Source organism: Sceloporus occidentalis, unplaced genomic scaffold, assembly GCF_023333645.1.
Source record: "Sceloporus occidentalis isolate IW3139 unplaced genomic scaffold, rSceOcc1.0.p SCAF_1, whole genome shotgun sequence".
Classification (NCBI taxonomy): domain Eukaryota; kingdom Metazoa; phylum Chordata; class Lepidosauria; order Squamata; family Phrynosomatidae; genus Sceloporus; species Sceloporus occidentalis.
This window is the reverse complement of record NW_028316981.1, coordinates 137,873,564-137,890,896: the sequence shown is the minus strand read 5'-3', so window position 1 is coordinate 137,890,896 and position 17,333 is coordinate 137,873,564. Positions and strand designations below refer to the sequence as shown.

At 42.0% G+C, this 17,333-nt stretch overlaps 1 protein-coding gene across 6 annotated transcripts in view; it reads left to right on the top strand.

Annotated features, from left to right (window-relative positions):
- Positions 1-17,333, top strand: part of LOC149322292 (cytohesin-1) — an 81,619-nt gene that overhangs the window by 38,276 nt on the left and 26,010 nt on the right. The window contains exon 1 of one of the 6 annotated variants that reach the window (XM_089538735.1): positions 12,315-12,335. The exons of the other annotated variants lie outside the window; for them this stretch is intronic. The gene's annotated coding sequence lies outside the window, so the exon portion shown is untranslated. Of the gene's footprint in view, positions 1-12,314; positions 12,336-17,333 lie in introns of those variants that run through there. 6 annotated transcript variants of the gene reach the window in all.

Below are 17,333 nucleotides of genomic sequence, written 5' to 3'. Positions count from 1 at the left end.
AACATATGCAGCTATATTTTTAAAAATATTTTTTTAAAAAGTAAAAGTTTATAAAAGATTTTGTGTTAGGTAGGCAGCCAACCATTTTGTGACCGTCACAGCTCTTTTTGAAATATTTGAATGCTGCTGAAGTCTAGGACAATGTCAGTAAAAGTAACTTAATACAAAATAGAACAATCAGACATGTATATACAGACTATCAGAGTAGGAATAACCAAGTCACACTGGTAAGGAAACTTGATATAATTTGTTACAAATATATGAGTTAATAATTGACAAAGAAGCATACAGATATTTGTATGTCAAAAGTAGCTGGACATAAATTACAACAATAGCAGAAGCCAAGTATCATAAGCCATAAATACATCAGGCATCTTTTTATGTCTTCTGTCTTCTTCAGTTGCCAGGAAAAAGCCGTTTGCTACATAAAATCTTTCCACTCTCATGGGAAATTAAAATCAAGCTGAAGTTCTATGTTCACTCTTACAGGAAAATCCTCCTCTTATAAAGCAGGAGGGGAAAGCTTCTGAAGCTAACCTTTAACTTACTAATGAACCTCTGTATACTATTTTGTGAAACTGAGGCGGGGTACAGACCGCCGCTTTGCGGCGGTCTGCCGCCGCCGCCAGAAGGTCCGCGGGGGAGCCGGAGCCTTCAGACGGCCCGACTCCCGCGCGGACCGAAAAAAGAAGCTCCAAAATGGAGCTTCTTTTTGCGTCGCGTTTGCGACGTAGCGAGGCGCCAGGGGCGCGCTCGCTACGTCAGCAGCGGCGCGACGCGTCTGGACGCTGTGCGTCCGATACGTAAAGATGGCGGCGCCCATGTAGAAGGGGCGCCGCCATCTTGTACGGACGGAGTCCGTACTAGGCCATGGGGCGTCTAAAAGAGACGCCCCTTTTTTAAAATGGGACGTCCAGAGGACGTCCCAACTGCCGGTTTGTAACCGGCCCGAGTAATCTGTGTTCTATATATGAACTGGTTGCTTGTTTCCTTGCATGGTGTACATATGTCTAACAGTTCTGCTTTATGTTAGGTACTTTTAGGTACTTTTACTGATATTTTTCTGATTTTTTAGGTTTGTTGGTTGTAATATTTGAACCAAGAGCTTTTTGTTTGTTTGTTTTATTACATCTGTCTGCTCTGTGGTGGAACACGTGCTTTGTTATGAGGCCACAGGTTTCTAAAAATTTTGAAGCCATGGAGAAAACCAGTTTTCTCCCCTGGGGAAAGTACCAAACATTTTGGTAAAACTGGAAATACATGCAGACCTGGATCTCTTGTGAAACATAAACTTATATTATTGTGTGAAGAACATAAATGTACCATTTATTACTTATTATTTAAAATTATATTTTTATGTACAATATATGAATATTTATAAAATTTCTCAAGCAGTGGTATTTTAGGTTGCTTTTTTGCTAAGAGGCCCCATTTATTTTCGGGCAGATGGTTACCTTCTAAGTGTGTATAGGATTGCAGTGTGAAAGGCAGAAGTGCCTTATTTTTGTGTGAACATATATACTCTGTACTAGAGAAAGAGAGAGAGGTCTGCATACTGCTGTGTCCTTTACCTATTGTTACCAGAATAGGAGGAAAAATAAAGGTTGAAAATAGAAATCACAATCTTTTAAAATTAATTGAAAAGAAGTATTACATTGGGCCCTTGGTATCTGCTAGGGTTTGGCTCCAGGGTCCCCCTTGGATACCAAAATCTGTAGATGCTCAAGTCTCATTATATTCAGTGGCATAGTAAGATGGTGTCCCTTACACAAAATGGCAAAATCAAGGTTGACCTTTTAGAATCATTTTTTAAAATATATTTTCAAGCAGTGGATGGTTGAATCTTTGGATGCAGACTCAGTGGATACAAAGGGCTGATTGTACTTATAAGAGGTCTCTTGTAGTAACAATATTAAGAACTAGCAGAATATTTGTTCAGCAAATTAAATTTTATAATGTGGAAATCATTGATCTCTACAATATATACTGGAATATTGTTCTTTCCACTGTGGATTGTTTTAAGTAAATGTTTCATTCTATATGCACAGACCAAACAAAAATGTCTTGTAAGGCACTTCACTAATTCCAAAAGTGAGAGTATTTCATAGGATTCACCTTCTCCAACTCTAGTGTTCTCTAAAATTTCCAGTTTTTCTAGTGGGAAAAACTGATATGGGGCAGGATTTTCTCTGAATTCATCAATTTCATTTTTTGGCCTTCACATCTCTCATTGGGAGCACAGGCCTATGTCAGTCTACTGCATATTACCCCCATGTTCCACCAGTAGATTCCAAAGCACTTTTTGCACACCTGTGGCTTAAACAATACTGAGCTAGATGGACTATGTTTGGACTTGGTATCCTGTGGCTTCTTGTGTTCCAGGAAGCAGTGGTGGCTGGTGACAAGTGAATCCATTATAGGTTTCAGTGGCGCGTTACAAACGGCCCAGAAGGGGCCGTCGCGCACCGCCGCCGGTTGCAGCTTCCGGGAACCGCAGAAGCCAAACGGTGCGGTTCCCGGATGCTGCCAAGAAGGAGCGCGAAAATCGCGCTACTTCTTGCTCCCCGGAAGAGACGCCACGAGGCACTAGTCGCGCACTCGCGGCGTCATTTCCAGGGCGCGACGTGCAGACGCAGAGCGTCCGTTATGTCAAGATGACAGCGACTACATTCTGCACCATCCTTTCCTGATTAAAAAAAGATGACTCAAGGGGTTGTACAGATTGGGATAAAGGGGCGGCAAGACACCGCACCTTTCTCCCCTGGTTGGAGGCCGCAACAGACAAATGCCGCGGCCTCCAGGAGCCTTAAAAAAACTCATGACATTATTTTTATGGGGCGCGTGGGGCACCATTGGCGCACTTAATAATAATAATAATAATAACAGAGTCCTTTCTAGCCTTATCTTAAGTGTGCTCTTTGACTGTTACTGCAACATTGTCACTCTTCTGCAGGCTTAATCTTGACTTCCTTGCTGTTCCAGACCACTTGCCCTGAGTAATTTGGCCTGAATTTTGACATCGTCATGTAAGAGTTTGTCTGCAAAGAATCTAAGTTAATATGAAATAGACCAGTGATGGTGAACCTATGGCACGTGTGCCAGAGGTGGCACTCAGAGCCCTCTCTGTGGGCATATGTGCCATCACCCCAGCACAGAGTTTGCCAGAGTTTGTTACTAGAAAGCCAGAGGAACATGGCACTTTGCAATTAATAAGTGGGTTTGGGGTTGCAGTTTGGGCACTCGGCCTCTAAAAGGTTCACCATCACTGAAATGGACTATCTTTGATTTCTCCAAAGTAAAGTAACATCCAAACCCCACAAAACAGTGATACATTTATTCAGCCAACCAACATGCACAAAATACATGATGCAAGCTTTTGAAGCTCCACTGGCTTCTAAGTCAGGCAAATGTTTAAAAATCACACAGTAGGAAAAAATTATAAAATGATGTTAGTCACAGGTCTGTGTTTTCTCAAGGTGGTGTTGTGTCATTCTGTTGAGGGATATCTATGCAAGCAGGCCCCTCCTCTTTCTGGCCACCTGGCACTGGGAACAAAGCATTCCAAAGTCAAGGAGATAAAAATTTGAATTCAGTTAGCAAATGTTATCTTTATCAGTTACATTTTATCTCTTGGACTTTGGAATGCTTTGTTCCCAGTGTCATTGGGAATTGTGGTTCCATTGAATCAAGGCACTTGAGAGTAACTGGTTTTTCTTTATTTCATTTGCCTTTAAAACAACAAGCACAATACAAATCATAGTCCAGTAAGCTAATGCCATTCTTAGAACGGACCACTGAATGGTTGAAGTCTATTCAGTATGTCCAACAAAGATCCTGACTTAACTCTCTAAACTCTGGACAGTTGTTAATGCTACCTTTTGCTTTAAAGAACAATGTGAGCTTATTAAGGTATTGGTTCAGAGAAACATTTACATTCCATGTATTTTATAAATATTCTGTGGAGCTTTGTTTAAGTTAATCCCATGTGTTCCTTTTATTGAGCCTAATAAGTCTCCAGTAAAACAATGTTATCTCCTACCTCCACCAGAGCAACTGGCTTGTGGGAGTGATGCTTTGAATAAGAAAACCAGGTGCCATTTTGGGTACCTGCATGGTCTCCAAGGGCCACATGTACATGCAGGCTCCCAAGATGTGACAAATGGTATTGTTGTCCGGCCTCAAGACATGGTGCTGGCACCTGAGCTGCTGGAGCACCCTTTTATGCCCATCTTGCAATGGGCCTGTTTCTTTCACCTCTGTCCCCATTAACATCCCTCATGAGGACCCCTCTTCTCTTTTAATAAATTTGTTATTAGCTGCCATCAAGTTGCCTTCAAGATAGGGCAGCCATATGAACAAGATACCTCCAAGACGCTCTGCTTGGTATTCATACATCTTGTGCTATGCCTGCATGTGTTTATAACTTTTATGGAACTATAGTTTTATAGCTGCCCAAGTCCTGAGTCAAAAGAGTGTCCCAATACTGTCCCCATCTGACTTAATGTATTGGTTAGGAGCGATGATAGTGAATTCATGCAAAGTGTTTTTTATTGTTGGTTGTATCGATATACATAATGCTTTACAGAGTATAAGAAGACCAATTTCTGCCCAAAGGAGTTTAAAATGCTTAAATTCAGATGCTTAAATAAAACTAAATAAAGGAAGGAGAAAAAAAGTGAGGCAATTGTGAAGAGAGAAAATACCATGTGGGTTCAGTTGAACATATGTAGACAGAGTTTAGTTGCAGTAGGGTTGCCTTCTTGGAGCCCTTCAGATGTTATAGACTACAGCTTCCAGCATTCATGACCTTTCTTGTAAGAGTAATTGAGAGTAGAAGCCAACACATTTGGAGGGCACAGAACTGAGGAAGCTGCAGAAATTCATGGATCTTAATGGATTCAGCCAAAGACCTATAGAAAATTTGTATCTTTAGGAAAGTTTTGAAGGAATTTGTTTGAACTGAGTGGTGCTTTCCAAGTAGCCTTTTGTCTGTAACTACAGTCAGCCCGCACCCACCCCTTCTCCCATACTATTTTTCTGAAAGTCCCTGTCTGTTCAAGGTGCAGAGATGTGCTTGGGACAGAAAAGAAATCTTTTCCTGACCCTCGCTAACTATTAAGATATCAAGAATAATGTTCATGCTAATTTTTGTCCTCATGGAGTGGCTTACTGGACTTCCTTGTATGATGAACTTGCACTCTGACTGTTCTCCTGAATGGCAAAATCACATGTTGACCCTGTCCTGAAAACCAACATAAAATGAAAATATTCCAGGTGGATAAACAAAATCAAAAACCCACAAAAAAGTAATACCTTTTTTGGCCAACCAAAGTGCACAAAATACACCATGCAAGCTTTCAAAGCCTTACCAGCTTCTTCATTAGGCAACAATGTTAAAAAATCATACAGGAAAAGAAAGATGACAATGTTAGAGGTCTAGGCCAGCTACCCCAAATATATTCTTGGTAGGTATACCAAAGTATTCATACAGGACAAATCTTTGTCATGGAGAGATGATGGATGATGGATGGATGCCTCTTGAGGAGTTTAAAAGATCCACAGTGTGTGTGGGAATTTGTCATGGTGCGGGGCACAATTCTTTGCAGGTGATAAATGAACCCTTACGAGGCCTACGGATGTGAAAATCTATTGCTCACTGAGTTTCTCAATTTTGCACAGATATTTTTGTTCCCATTTCCATATCTGGTTGCAACAAGAAAATTCATTAATGCCATAACATGCTTCCCCGCAACATCAAAATGTGTGCTTATTTTGTATACATTTTTTCACAATATATTTTTTCTATACACCCTTCTAATGTATCCTCCCTCCCTCCCTCCCTCTCTGTATGTGTATACACACACACACACACACACATATTGTGTGTGTGTGTGTGTCTGTGTATATATATTGAATTGACTAAAGCATATTTTTATTTGTTTTAAAATGTATGTACAGTGGACCCTTGTTATACGCTGGGGTTTCCAAGATCCCCCGTTTATAACAAAATCCGTGTATGCTCAAGTCCCATTAAATATAATGACACAGCAAAATGGTGTCCCTTATAAAAAATGGAAAATCAAGGTAAATTTATACTTTTTTGGAACATTTTCAAACCGTGTATGCTTGAATCCGTGTATAAAAAATCCGTGTATAAGAAGGGCCAACTGTATTTTTAGACTTCCTGACATTTTCAAACTGTGCATACTCCATACTTTCCCACCATCCCCATGCACTGCATTCTCTATATGCTCTGCACATGCATTTCTATTGGCAGTCTTGAAAAGTCAAAATGGATACTTCAGTACAGAAGTGAGAATCTAGTGAGTTTCTTTCACATCCATAACTATGTCTGAAACACTGACTTACATGCGGTTTCTGTGCCACATGGAGGCTACTTTAAATAGTTCCTCAGTGGCAATTCTTCCTTTTGATGGATCATTTGCATGCAACAGTTCAACATAGTTAAACACCAGCACCACATCTATTGTAAGCTTTTTAAGTTGCCTGGGTTAAAAAAAGAAAAACAAGACTCCTATGTGATAAGTCACAGCCCCCAAAGGTTTTGCCATGTAAATATCAATATGTGAAATATATTTAAGGTATCCTGGGATAAGCCAACATTCACTACTTGGTGGAGTGGATATCTCATTTTTTCTGTTTTTTCTTCATTGTTGCTGCCACTTTCTGCTTCACTGGTATGGCATGTGTCAGTGGAGCAATAAAAGTCACACTGACAAGAGCACTGGTTCTTGAAATAGCTGTCATGTTTAATTAGACATATTGTATTTGAGAGAGATAGCATGGTGTAATGGTTTGAGTGTTGGGCTGTAACCCCATGATAGGTTTGCCTTAAGGCCACCATAAGTCAGAAATGACTTGGACACATACAGCAACAACAAGTGGTTTGCCCAGTGGGGTCCAACCCTTTCCCCTGTTTCAGTATGATGACAGGGGCCAAGGAATGTCCTCAGTGTGTGCAGGGAAAAATGCTCATCACAAGGTTTTGGTCTCCCCAGGCTTGGTTGAAAAGATTTAAAAAATCCAGGCATAGAAAGAGTGAGATTTTGGGTGTGAGGAACTTGAAATCTACAACTAGACTGGAGAAGAGATTTAGTGAGGTCAAAACAGAAACGTGACCCTGTTTGCAAATAAGTCCGATGTCATCTGAAGGTGAAACTGACCTTAGGAACATAACTGTGAATGCATTGCACTTTGAGACATATGATTAGGGGAAAGGTGAGATCCTGTGGTCCTCTAGATGTTTTTTTAAACTCTAATTCTCATCATCTGAAACAGTGTAGCCAATCATGAAGGGTTTGGCAATTCATCAACACCTGGAGAACCACAACCTCTCCTGGTTAATGGTGTATAGTGGGGAAGGCCATTTTTGAAATTGATGTTCTGTGCTTTCAGGAAGTATTCACTTCTATGACTTTAGGTTTCCAGATTTTGTTGTGCAATAATCTGGAAATGAAATAGGTTTAATTGGCATTGTTTCTACTTGATGTACACAAGTTACTTAACAATCTGAAGGTGTAAAAGAATGCCAGTTAAATCCTTTTCCATTCCAAATTATTACACAAGAAGACATGGAAAAATAAAAGGGTGTATTGAATACCTCTACAAGTTTTTAAATCTTAAACCGTAATTTATACGCAGAGAGAGTGAGAATTAATGTGATATCATGGATCGAATGCTGGAGTAGGACTGCAAGAGACCAAAGTTTGAAACCCCACACAACCATGGAAATCAGTGTGTGATCTTGGACAAGTCACATCCACTCAGCCTAAGAAGAAAGCAATGGCAAAACTCTCCAGAATAAATCTTGGCAAGAAGACCTTATGATAGGCTCATTGTAAGTCAGAGTTGACCTGAAGTCACATATGAATTGTGGGGAGAATGGTCTGAAATTGAGGAGGAAACAGAAAAGTCAAACAATATTATTTTGACTGCCTGTGGACTATAGGATGCTGAAATTTATGTGTTTCCCATAGTGGGAATCCATTGCTAGTGAGAACTGTAAATAAGAGAGATGGAAGAACTTTCTAACTAATTAAGTTGTGTGGGGTTGGGGGGGATTAGTGGACCTGAAAATATGTGATTGTGTGTGAAAGGGCATGAAAGTAATGAACCAGTATTTAGGTTTTTGGCATTCAAAATAGTTTGAGGGTGTAAACAAAGAGTTCATTACACCCCTTCTAGGTCCCTGAACATCCCATAGCCCTGTGATGCATGGCTGTCATCTGCTAGTATGTTTTAAAAAACCCAACCTCCTTTTTTCCATGCAGGTTTTGTTAACTGTGTTTTCTGGAATAAACAAAGTGGGAGTTCATTTCTGATTACTGAGATTATTAAAATTCAGTGTATGTTTGTTTCCCCCCAGCACTAAATAGAATATTTATGTTTTGGAAAAAAGTCACCACCTGGCTGATCATATGAATGAGCTAACAAGCATATGAAGCAGCTTATTAACAGAGTTGAATAAAAAATAACTTAAAAAGTTAAGTTAAATCTAATGAAATTATCATGATTGTCAATTTCCCTCCATTTTTAAAAAAAATAGGGCACATAGGCTGAGCTGACATTTAAGAAGGTTGAAGGATCTTGTCCTTAATCCTTACGTCCCTGAAAATACCTTGTGTGGGCAGGTGCAAATTGCCACCCAATTTCTATTTCTCTGCATGAAGACATTCCCAGAAGCAAGATAGATTCAAGGGAGACTGAGAACTCCACTGGGCTGGTGGGGATTTGAGAAGAGAAAGGTATTGTGAAGGAATATCCTTCCATCCTGGGGGAGGGGGATGTGGTAGTGGTGAGTTCTATTTCCTGGATGCCTTTCCCCCTGTTTTTTTTTTAAGGACCCAGACATCTTGCAAGTAATACACACATACACTACAACATATCATGTAAAGCAACATCTCTGCCCAAGAACAAATTGCAGGGAGACTACATGGAGAAGATGGGAAAATGCTAACAGGGAACAGAGAAAAGGCAGAATTACTCAACACCTTCTTTGCGTCAGTGTTTTCAGAAAAGGAAAAGAGTGCTCAACCTGAGGAAAATGGAACCAATAATTTTTGAGAATTCCTGGAGAACAGAAGTCCCAGCAGACTGGAGGAGGGCAAACATTGTCCCCATCTGCAAAAAAAAAAAAAAAAAAAAAAAAAAAAAAAAAAGGGGGGGGGGGGAAGGATCCCAACAATTATCGTCCAGTTAGTCTGACATCAATACCAGGAAAGATTCTAGAACAGATCATTAAACAGAGAGTCTGTGAACATCTAGAAGACAATGTCATTATGACAGAAAGTCAGCATGTGTTTCTGAGAAACAAGTCATTCCAGACTAATCTGATCTCCTTTTTTGATAAAATTACCAGCTTGGTAGACAAAGGGAATGCTGTGGATATAGCATATCTCGATTTCAGTAAGGCCTTTGACAAGGCCCCCCCATGATAACCTTGCAGACAAGCTGGCAAAATGTGGGCTAGGCAATGTGAATGTTATGTGGATTTGTAATTGATTGATGGGCTGAACCCAAAGGGTGCTGACCAATGGCTCCTTTTCATCCTGAAGAGAAATGACCAGTGGGGTGCCGCAGGGTCTGTCCTGGGCCCAGTGCTATTCGACATCTTTATCAATGACTTGGATGAAAGAATAGGGAAGCATGCTTATCAAATTTGCAGATGACACCAAATTAAGAGGAGTAGCTAATACCCCTGAGGACAGGATCAAAATTCAAAATGACCTTAATAGATTAGAAAGCTGGGTCAAAACTAACAAAATGAATTTCAACACAGAGAAATGTTAGGTGCTGCACTTAGGCAGAAAAAATCAAATGTATAGATATAGGATGGAGGACACCTGGCTTAACGAGACAATGTGTGAAAGGGGTCTAGAACTAGTAGACCACAAGTTGAATGTGAGTCAACAGTGCTATGCGGCCAATGCAATGCAGCTAAAAGGCCAATGCAATTTTAGGCTGCATCAATAGAAATATAGTGTCTAGATCAAGGGAAGTAATAGTGCCACTCTCTTTTGCTTTGGTCAGGCCTCACCTGAAATACTGTGTCCATTTCTGAACACCACAATTCAAAAAGGATGTTGAGAAGCTAGAGTGTGTCCAGAGGAGGGTGACCAAAATCGTGAAGGGTCTAGAAACCATGCCTTATGAGGAGAGACTTAGGGAGCTGAGTATGTTTAATCTGGGAAAGAGATAATAATAATAATAATACTTTTTATTTATACCCCGCCTTTCCATAAATATGATCAAGGCGGCTTACAAAAGATGGTTAAGAGGTAATATGATAGCCCTGTTTAAGTATTTGAAGGATGGAGCAAGCTTGTTCTGCCGCTCCAAAGACTAGAACACAGAACAATAGAAACAAGCTACAGTAAAAGAGATTCTGCCTCAACATTAGGAGGAACGTTTTGACAGTAAGAGTTGTTTGACAGTTCAATACACTCCCTCAGAGTGTTGTGGAGTCTCCTTCTTTTGGAGATCTTTAAGCAGAGGCTGGATTGCCATCTGTCGTATATGCTCTGATTGTGATTTCCTGCATGGCAGAGAGTTGGACTGGACAGCCCTTGTGATCTCTTCCAACTCTATGGAGGACAATCATTTGGCCTAAGGTAATTTATTTTTAAGTGATCATATAGAAATCTGCTTTCTGTATTGGAAGAAACAGTTGTGCTCTTGGCCTGGTAGACAAAGCCTGAAAAAGAAGGTGTTAATGAATTACTGACAGGTAAGGCTTCATGGGGTCACCATAAGTCAGGCAGCTGGAAGACACATACATATATACGTACGAGGCTTAGAAATTGTGTGGCTGTCACAATGATTGAAGAATCAGACGAATCAAATCTCAAGCTGTAAACTACAGTAGTCAGTGGTGTGTCTGATCAGTGTGCCTCCTTTTAAATCAGATAGACTTCCCAAAAACACTACAGAAGGTCTTTCCTTAAAAGAGGATGTGTAGGATAAGAAAATGTGTTGCCTTTTATGAAAATAAAACGCTTGATATTAAACCATAGGAATAAAGAGGGTGTGTGTCCATGGCAGCAGGGTGGGGTTGAGGTTATTGCGGGGCATCTATGCAGATTCTGAAAACTGAGTAGAATGTTATTTAAAAGGAATTGATGACAATCTGAATCTGTGAAACAAAAATCACAAGACAGAATATTATTTTTAAAGTTGATGCCTGAGTTTTGTAACTATGATTAAATGTCACCATACTTTTTGAGTAAAAGCTGATTTCTGCTGTGTTTGAAAGCAGATCATGTGTGCCTGATGTGTAGTTGCACAAAATAGAGCACATCTCTCTCAGCCTTCCCCAGCCTGGTGCCCTCCAGGATCACTGATTTATAAATCCCCCTTCCCAGCCAACAGTCATGCTGGGTGGGAATGATGGGAGCTATAGTACATCACATCTAGAGAGTTGTGGGTTGGGGAAGGCTGGCCTGCATTGTAATTTGATGGGAAAGAAATGTAGGCACAGAGTTACGCCACAATATTGCCTGAAGAGTTTTGACACAGAGAGAAAGAAGTTGTTATTGTGTGCCTTCAAGTAATCTCTGACTTATGGTGACCTTAAGGTGAACCTATCATGGGGTTTTCTTGGCATGATTTGTTCAGAAGTTTGCCATTGCCTTCCACTGAGGCTGAGAGCATGTGACTTGCCCAAGGTCAAACAGTGGGTTTCATGGCCAAGCTGGGAATCAAACCGTGGTCTCCAGAGTTGTAATCCAACACTCAAACCACTGCCAACACTGGCTGCTTGATACTAAGTGGTGAACCAGGAATTAAATTGATGTAGCCACAACTTTTGCATTTTTGATACAGGATTCTGGCAAGGTTGTAAACTGGGGTCACCTACCAGTAGGGGGAAAGAATCATCCTCTTTAGCGACTGGAAATAATTTGCTACTTGGTCACATGATTACACTAAGAAAGTCAGATGTCAGCCCCTGTTTGGGCAGGGAGCTGCTCCTGAAAGAATGAGAGCTGCCTGCTGCTGACTTATCAGTTTCATTCACTTCTGTTCCTGTTATTTGTGTGCCTATGCTCCATCACCTCTCTGAGCAGCAGCCTGGCTAGGTGAGAGTTAATGCCTGGGCTCTGTGGAGTGGCAGGTAGGCGGTTCCAAAGCTGTCAGCCTCCTCTATGGAAGGCAGCACCAGCAGAGAAGCTCGCTGTGGAGAATGAGAGGAAGGCTGAGACACAGCCCCTTTCCCTTGACAGGGCTGGGCTCACCAGCACATGGGCGACTAGTGCATTGATGGTGCATCACAGGGTTTGCATTGACAGCAGGCGGAAAAAGCAGGGTGGAAACCTGTGGTAAGGCTGTGTGTGTGTATGTGTGTGTGCATGTTGTAAATGAGATTCTGTTTATGCTTTATCTACTTGAAGTGCTCTTGTTTGGCCCCTGTCTGTGCTCTGGTCCATCTCACACAACTGCATTCTTCAGTAGCATGTATCTGTGCCTTATGCATGCTAAACCTTATAAGTCTGCCAATTCGGCCATAGCCATGCTTGGTGCCATGTGCCTTTCAGTTCTGTCATCACTGTGCTTTCCTTTGCCTGTCTGCTTCCCTATTTCAGCCCCCTTGCATTGCTTACTTTGGATATGGAGGCTGCTGTGCTGATGCTGCTTTCCTTTAAGCCCATTTATCTTTCGTGGTGGTGGTGCACTAAGCTGCCCCAAAGGAAAGGGTGAATAATGAAATGGTCGGTGCTGGGAATGTTAGTATGGTTTTAGGAATTGCCTGGCTTTTGAATGGAAATTTCTCTTCATCTGGTTCCAGAAATTCACTTCTCCTAGCTATCAAATCCAGTTATGGAACAGGATCCCTCTCCCCAATCTGGAGGAAAACAGAGCATACTTCCAAGCTGGGTGGAAACCAGGTGTCACAGTTTCCTTCTGTGTGGATGTGTAAAGTTCAAAAACTAAAGCAGAACTCGTGATACCTGGAATGTACTCTGGATAAATACAGGTACTGGGGCCAGGTACAGTTCTCCCCATTATTCCTCACAGTAGTAGGGAAAGAGTGTGTATACCAATGATGGACAGAGGACATTTCATGAGAGTGTTTTGTGCAGCTTGCTGACAGTGTGAGTTTTTGGGTAGCAGTGACGTTAAAGTTGGATGAGCAAAAGGAGCTCACCTTTCGGAACAAAGGTGGGACCAACAGGTGAGCCCTGAGGAAGAAAATAAATTGGAAGCACAGGCCTCTAAGCAAAAATTATGAAAATGGGAGAAGAAAAAGCAGTTAACATCTTAGTGCTATTTTACTTCTTCCTGGGATGTCTGAGCATAATTTAGTCTCCAGGTGGCTGGAGAAGATTTTGATTAACAGGTGTAATGGGAGATATTTGATTTATTTTGTTTTTCCTGATACTTCAAGTCTCCCTATATGCCTATGTTCACCAACCTTGCACACTCTGGATGTGTTGGACTATAGCTCTCATCATACCTGACACTGATCATGCTGACTGGGCCTGATTGGAGTTATAGTCTAAAATGTTGTTGTGTGCCTTCAGGTCAGTTCTGACTTAAGGTGACCCTAAGCCATAATTATCATGGGGGCTTCTTGGCAAGATTTGTTCAGCCTTCCCCTGAGGCTGACAGCATGTGACTTGCCTAAGGTCACACAGTGGGTTTCATGGCAGAGCTGGGAATTGAATCCTGGTCTCCAAAGTCACAGTCCAACACTCAAACCACTGTGCCATGCTGGCTCTCCACCTGAAACATTGCTCCATCCCTTAATGCAGTTAAACTAAACTGACTAGTTGAGTTAGATAGGACTTCTGTTCAGCTGATATGGGCTCTCTTTGACAGGAAGACACTGTTCCAAACCGTATATTCCTCCCCTACAGGCTCAGGCTGATAGTCATGGGAGGGTGACTGGTATCCATTTGGCTTACTTTACTGACATGAGGTAGCAGCAGATACTGAATCTAGGTTTGCTTGGCCCTGCGAGTAGAAAAGGACATATAGGGCAGGGATGGGTGAATTATGGCTCTCCAGAAGCTTGACTCCTCCCATAATTCTTCATTATTGGCCAGCCTGGTTGAGGCAAAAGGGAGCTTGAACCTAGCATCGTTTGTAGGGCCGTAAGTTCTACATCCCTGATACAAGGGATAGGGCAGTGGGATTTTGTGTTGACAAGTGTCTATCTGGGGAAATGAAAGCTTCTTGGAGGATACTGCACCCCAGCCCCAAACATGTATTGCCTCAGATATATTGGATCTGAGCTATCCATTGTGACTTGTCTGCTTTGTTGTCTCTAAACATATAGAGGCAGTTATGCAAACATCCTTCTGCACAACATTGTCTCATAGTACCAGCCATCACATTTATCTGTAGTTCTGGCATTGCAACGGTCAGGGATGTTGGTCAATTGACCAATCAGATATTGACAGCTTGCCTGCCTCTTGGCCATGGCCAAGTAATCAATGAAGTCACAAATGTCCCTGTCTATATTATTGCTTTCTGTTTGTTATATTCTGATAACAGAGAGGAGGCACCCTTTGTCTTGTCTTCACTTAGTTGTGCTAAAAGGCCAAGCTTGTCCTGCATGTTTAATTGGTGGCATCTTTAAACAGAAATGTGTATAGGAAATAACTTGTGTCAGGCTGCTATAATAGCACTTATTTTCTTGACTGACTTATATGAGAATCTAGCTTCAATAACTAGAATTTGGGCCATTCCACAAGTGGTAAAGTCAGAGGGGGAGGGGAGGGGAAGGAGGTGGCTGGGGAGGGGAAGGAGGTGGCTGGGATTGCTCCCAATTTGACTTGTGTAGTGCACATATGTCTGCTTCTGTCACACACTGTGCTTCTGATAAAATCAGAAGCGTGCATGCTATGCAGTTCCATAGAGCTCTACCCCTAAATCAGAAGAGGACCTTGGCTGCCATCATTCTTGCATGGTACATTCAGCAGATGAACCAGCAATTTAGCCAAGTGTAGAGCCTGACCTGTTTCCCCTCTGTTGAATAACTGTCCTCTAACCTGAGGCCACTTCTCAGGCAGTGGGAGTGGGAGTGGGAGGGGGTTAATGATCACTGCTGTTGTACCTGAACAAATATGCAGGAGGCAGATTTCATATGCCCCATTCATACTATGAAATAACCCAGTGTGGAACCCAGGTTATTTCATAGGTATGTATATTCATCTGACTGCACTTGGAGCAGTTTTCTGGGGGGAGGGGGCACCTCAAGGATCCAGATCTTTGGTACTGGAAACTACTGGTCCGGATCTGTGCTGCCATGTCCTCCTCTCCCTCCACTTCCTCTCTGTATCCTCCAGTGTCCTCTCTCCTCCTACTTCCTCCTCTTCCTCTGCCCAGTGCCAAGTCCTCCAGCATCCTCCCTCCTCCTTCCTCACCCTCTTCTTCCTCTCCCCCCCCCTCCTGCCACGATCAAATCACTTGTGGCATTTTATCCCTATTGCTGTCCCTGTCCCCCCAGTGTGAACATCAATAAGGATAAAATGCCATGGAGAGTAGTGGGAACTTCAGTTCAGTATCACATTATCGAATCTTCCCCTGATCTACTTGGTACAAAAACATGAGTGTGAATGAGGTCATAATCTGCAAATTGGCATGGAAGTGTTCCTTTTTCAGAGGCATTTTGCACTTGCTCGGGAAGCACTTTGCCTTTTTTTCAGTAGGAAGGAAGATGTTTTCCTTTGGAAAGGAATTCTGGATTTATTTAAAGATGTTCCCAGTTTTATTTCATTTTTGAAAAAAAGTGGTGATCCCATAAAGATTAGAAGTGCCACAGAGTGAGGTCTACCAAAGAGTCATTGTATTTGCTGTGTGGAAGAGGGGCCTCCCTGTGATCACACACTGTGTTTCTGATAAAAGATAGCACTTGAAAAAATGAAAACATGCACAAAAATTACACTGGTCAACTAAAGCCAAGTAATAGGCAAGTCAAATGCCAAATGTACGTATGCCTTAAAGGGTTCCTGTGCTGTTTCCTTTATCCTGCCATTTGGAGGTGGGGAGGCACTCTGCCTCTTTAAAAGCAGCCTCTTTTGTATGCTGTAGCTGCAGTAAGCTTGGCTCTGGGCTCCTGCCCTCGTGTCCAACTGCAAAGCAAACGAAAAGACATTTCCCTTGTTTGGTTTCTCTGTTCCAGCAGCCACACAATGGAGCCTTGTTGTGTCAGGAGCTCTGTTCTCTCTGGAGTAGGCTCCAGGCTGGGACTAAGGTTCACACTCCCAACTGTGGGGCTGTTTCCCATAAGGACTAGTTTCCCCACTCTATCCACATGTAGAGAAGCTTTTAAGTGGAAAAGTGCCTGCTCCCAAATTTTGTTTCCTTGGCTGACCAGGTTGATGGTTCTCCACTGGGTCATATAACCCTCTCTGTCAGGCTTGAATGATGTGAGGATTGTATAAGCTACCCCATGCCATACTGGCCCCATCTGAAGCCAACTGAATCAGCAAAAATACTGGCAGGATCAACCCAAATCACTCCTGTCTGTCTGCAGGGACCAGAATATAATGGAAGGCAGCATTGCTTAGATTCTTCCATTGGTATTTGGGGAATGTCTGTCTCAATGCTAGCTGTAGATGTGAGAACCCACTGAACACTATGCTGTTGTACAGATGTAGGCTAGCATTCTGGTTCACCACTGCTCCCACATCCCCTGCTACTATGTGTAGTAGCCACATTCCTCGGCTGTGTGGTTTGCTGGGTACTGAGTATAATTCTTCTTCTTACTAGAAAGTGCTGGCTAACTTTGTCCTCTCTAGGTCAAGTATGAGCAAAGTGCATCCCTCTTAGTGCTGTGGAACTACAACTCCCATCATGTCTCCCCCTTGGCTATGCTGGCTTGGATTGATGGGAACTGCAGTTCTGCAGCATCTAAGGAGGACACACTTTGCTTGTCTCTGTTGTAGGTAATTCTATTTTGCTTGGGATTCTGTTCTGAAAGTGATCTGCCATCTGTGCACCTTTCCTCTGTGACCTGCCATTAGTGTGTGTAGCCAGTAGCTGCAGCAAAATCGAGATTCAACCCCACCACACTTACCCACTGAAGATGTGTGCACAGGACTGTAGTTTGGGCCTTTTGTTTTTTGATACTTGTGGAAGAAGCACACTGGCAGCCCCACTTAACACTGGAGAATTGAGGCTGTCTTTTAAGATTCTTATTTTGACATTATTTAGACTTTTTGTTAGCCAAATTCCAAATGCATTTACAATATTGCAATGTTAAAACTCACAAAATACAATAAAGTCAATAAAACAGTGACAAAACAATAAAATATTTCATTAAAGTGCTAGGAGTTGATGTTCTATAGAATCATAGAATCATAGAGCTG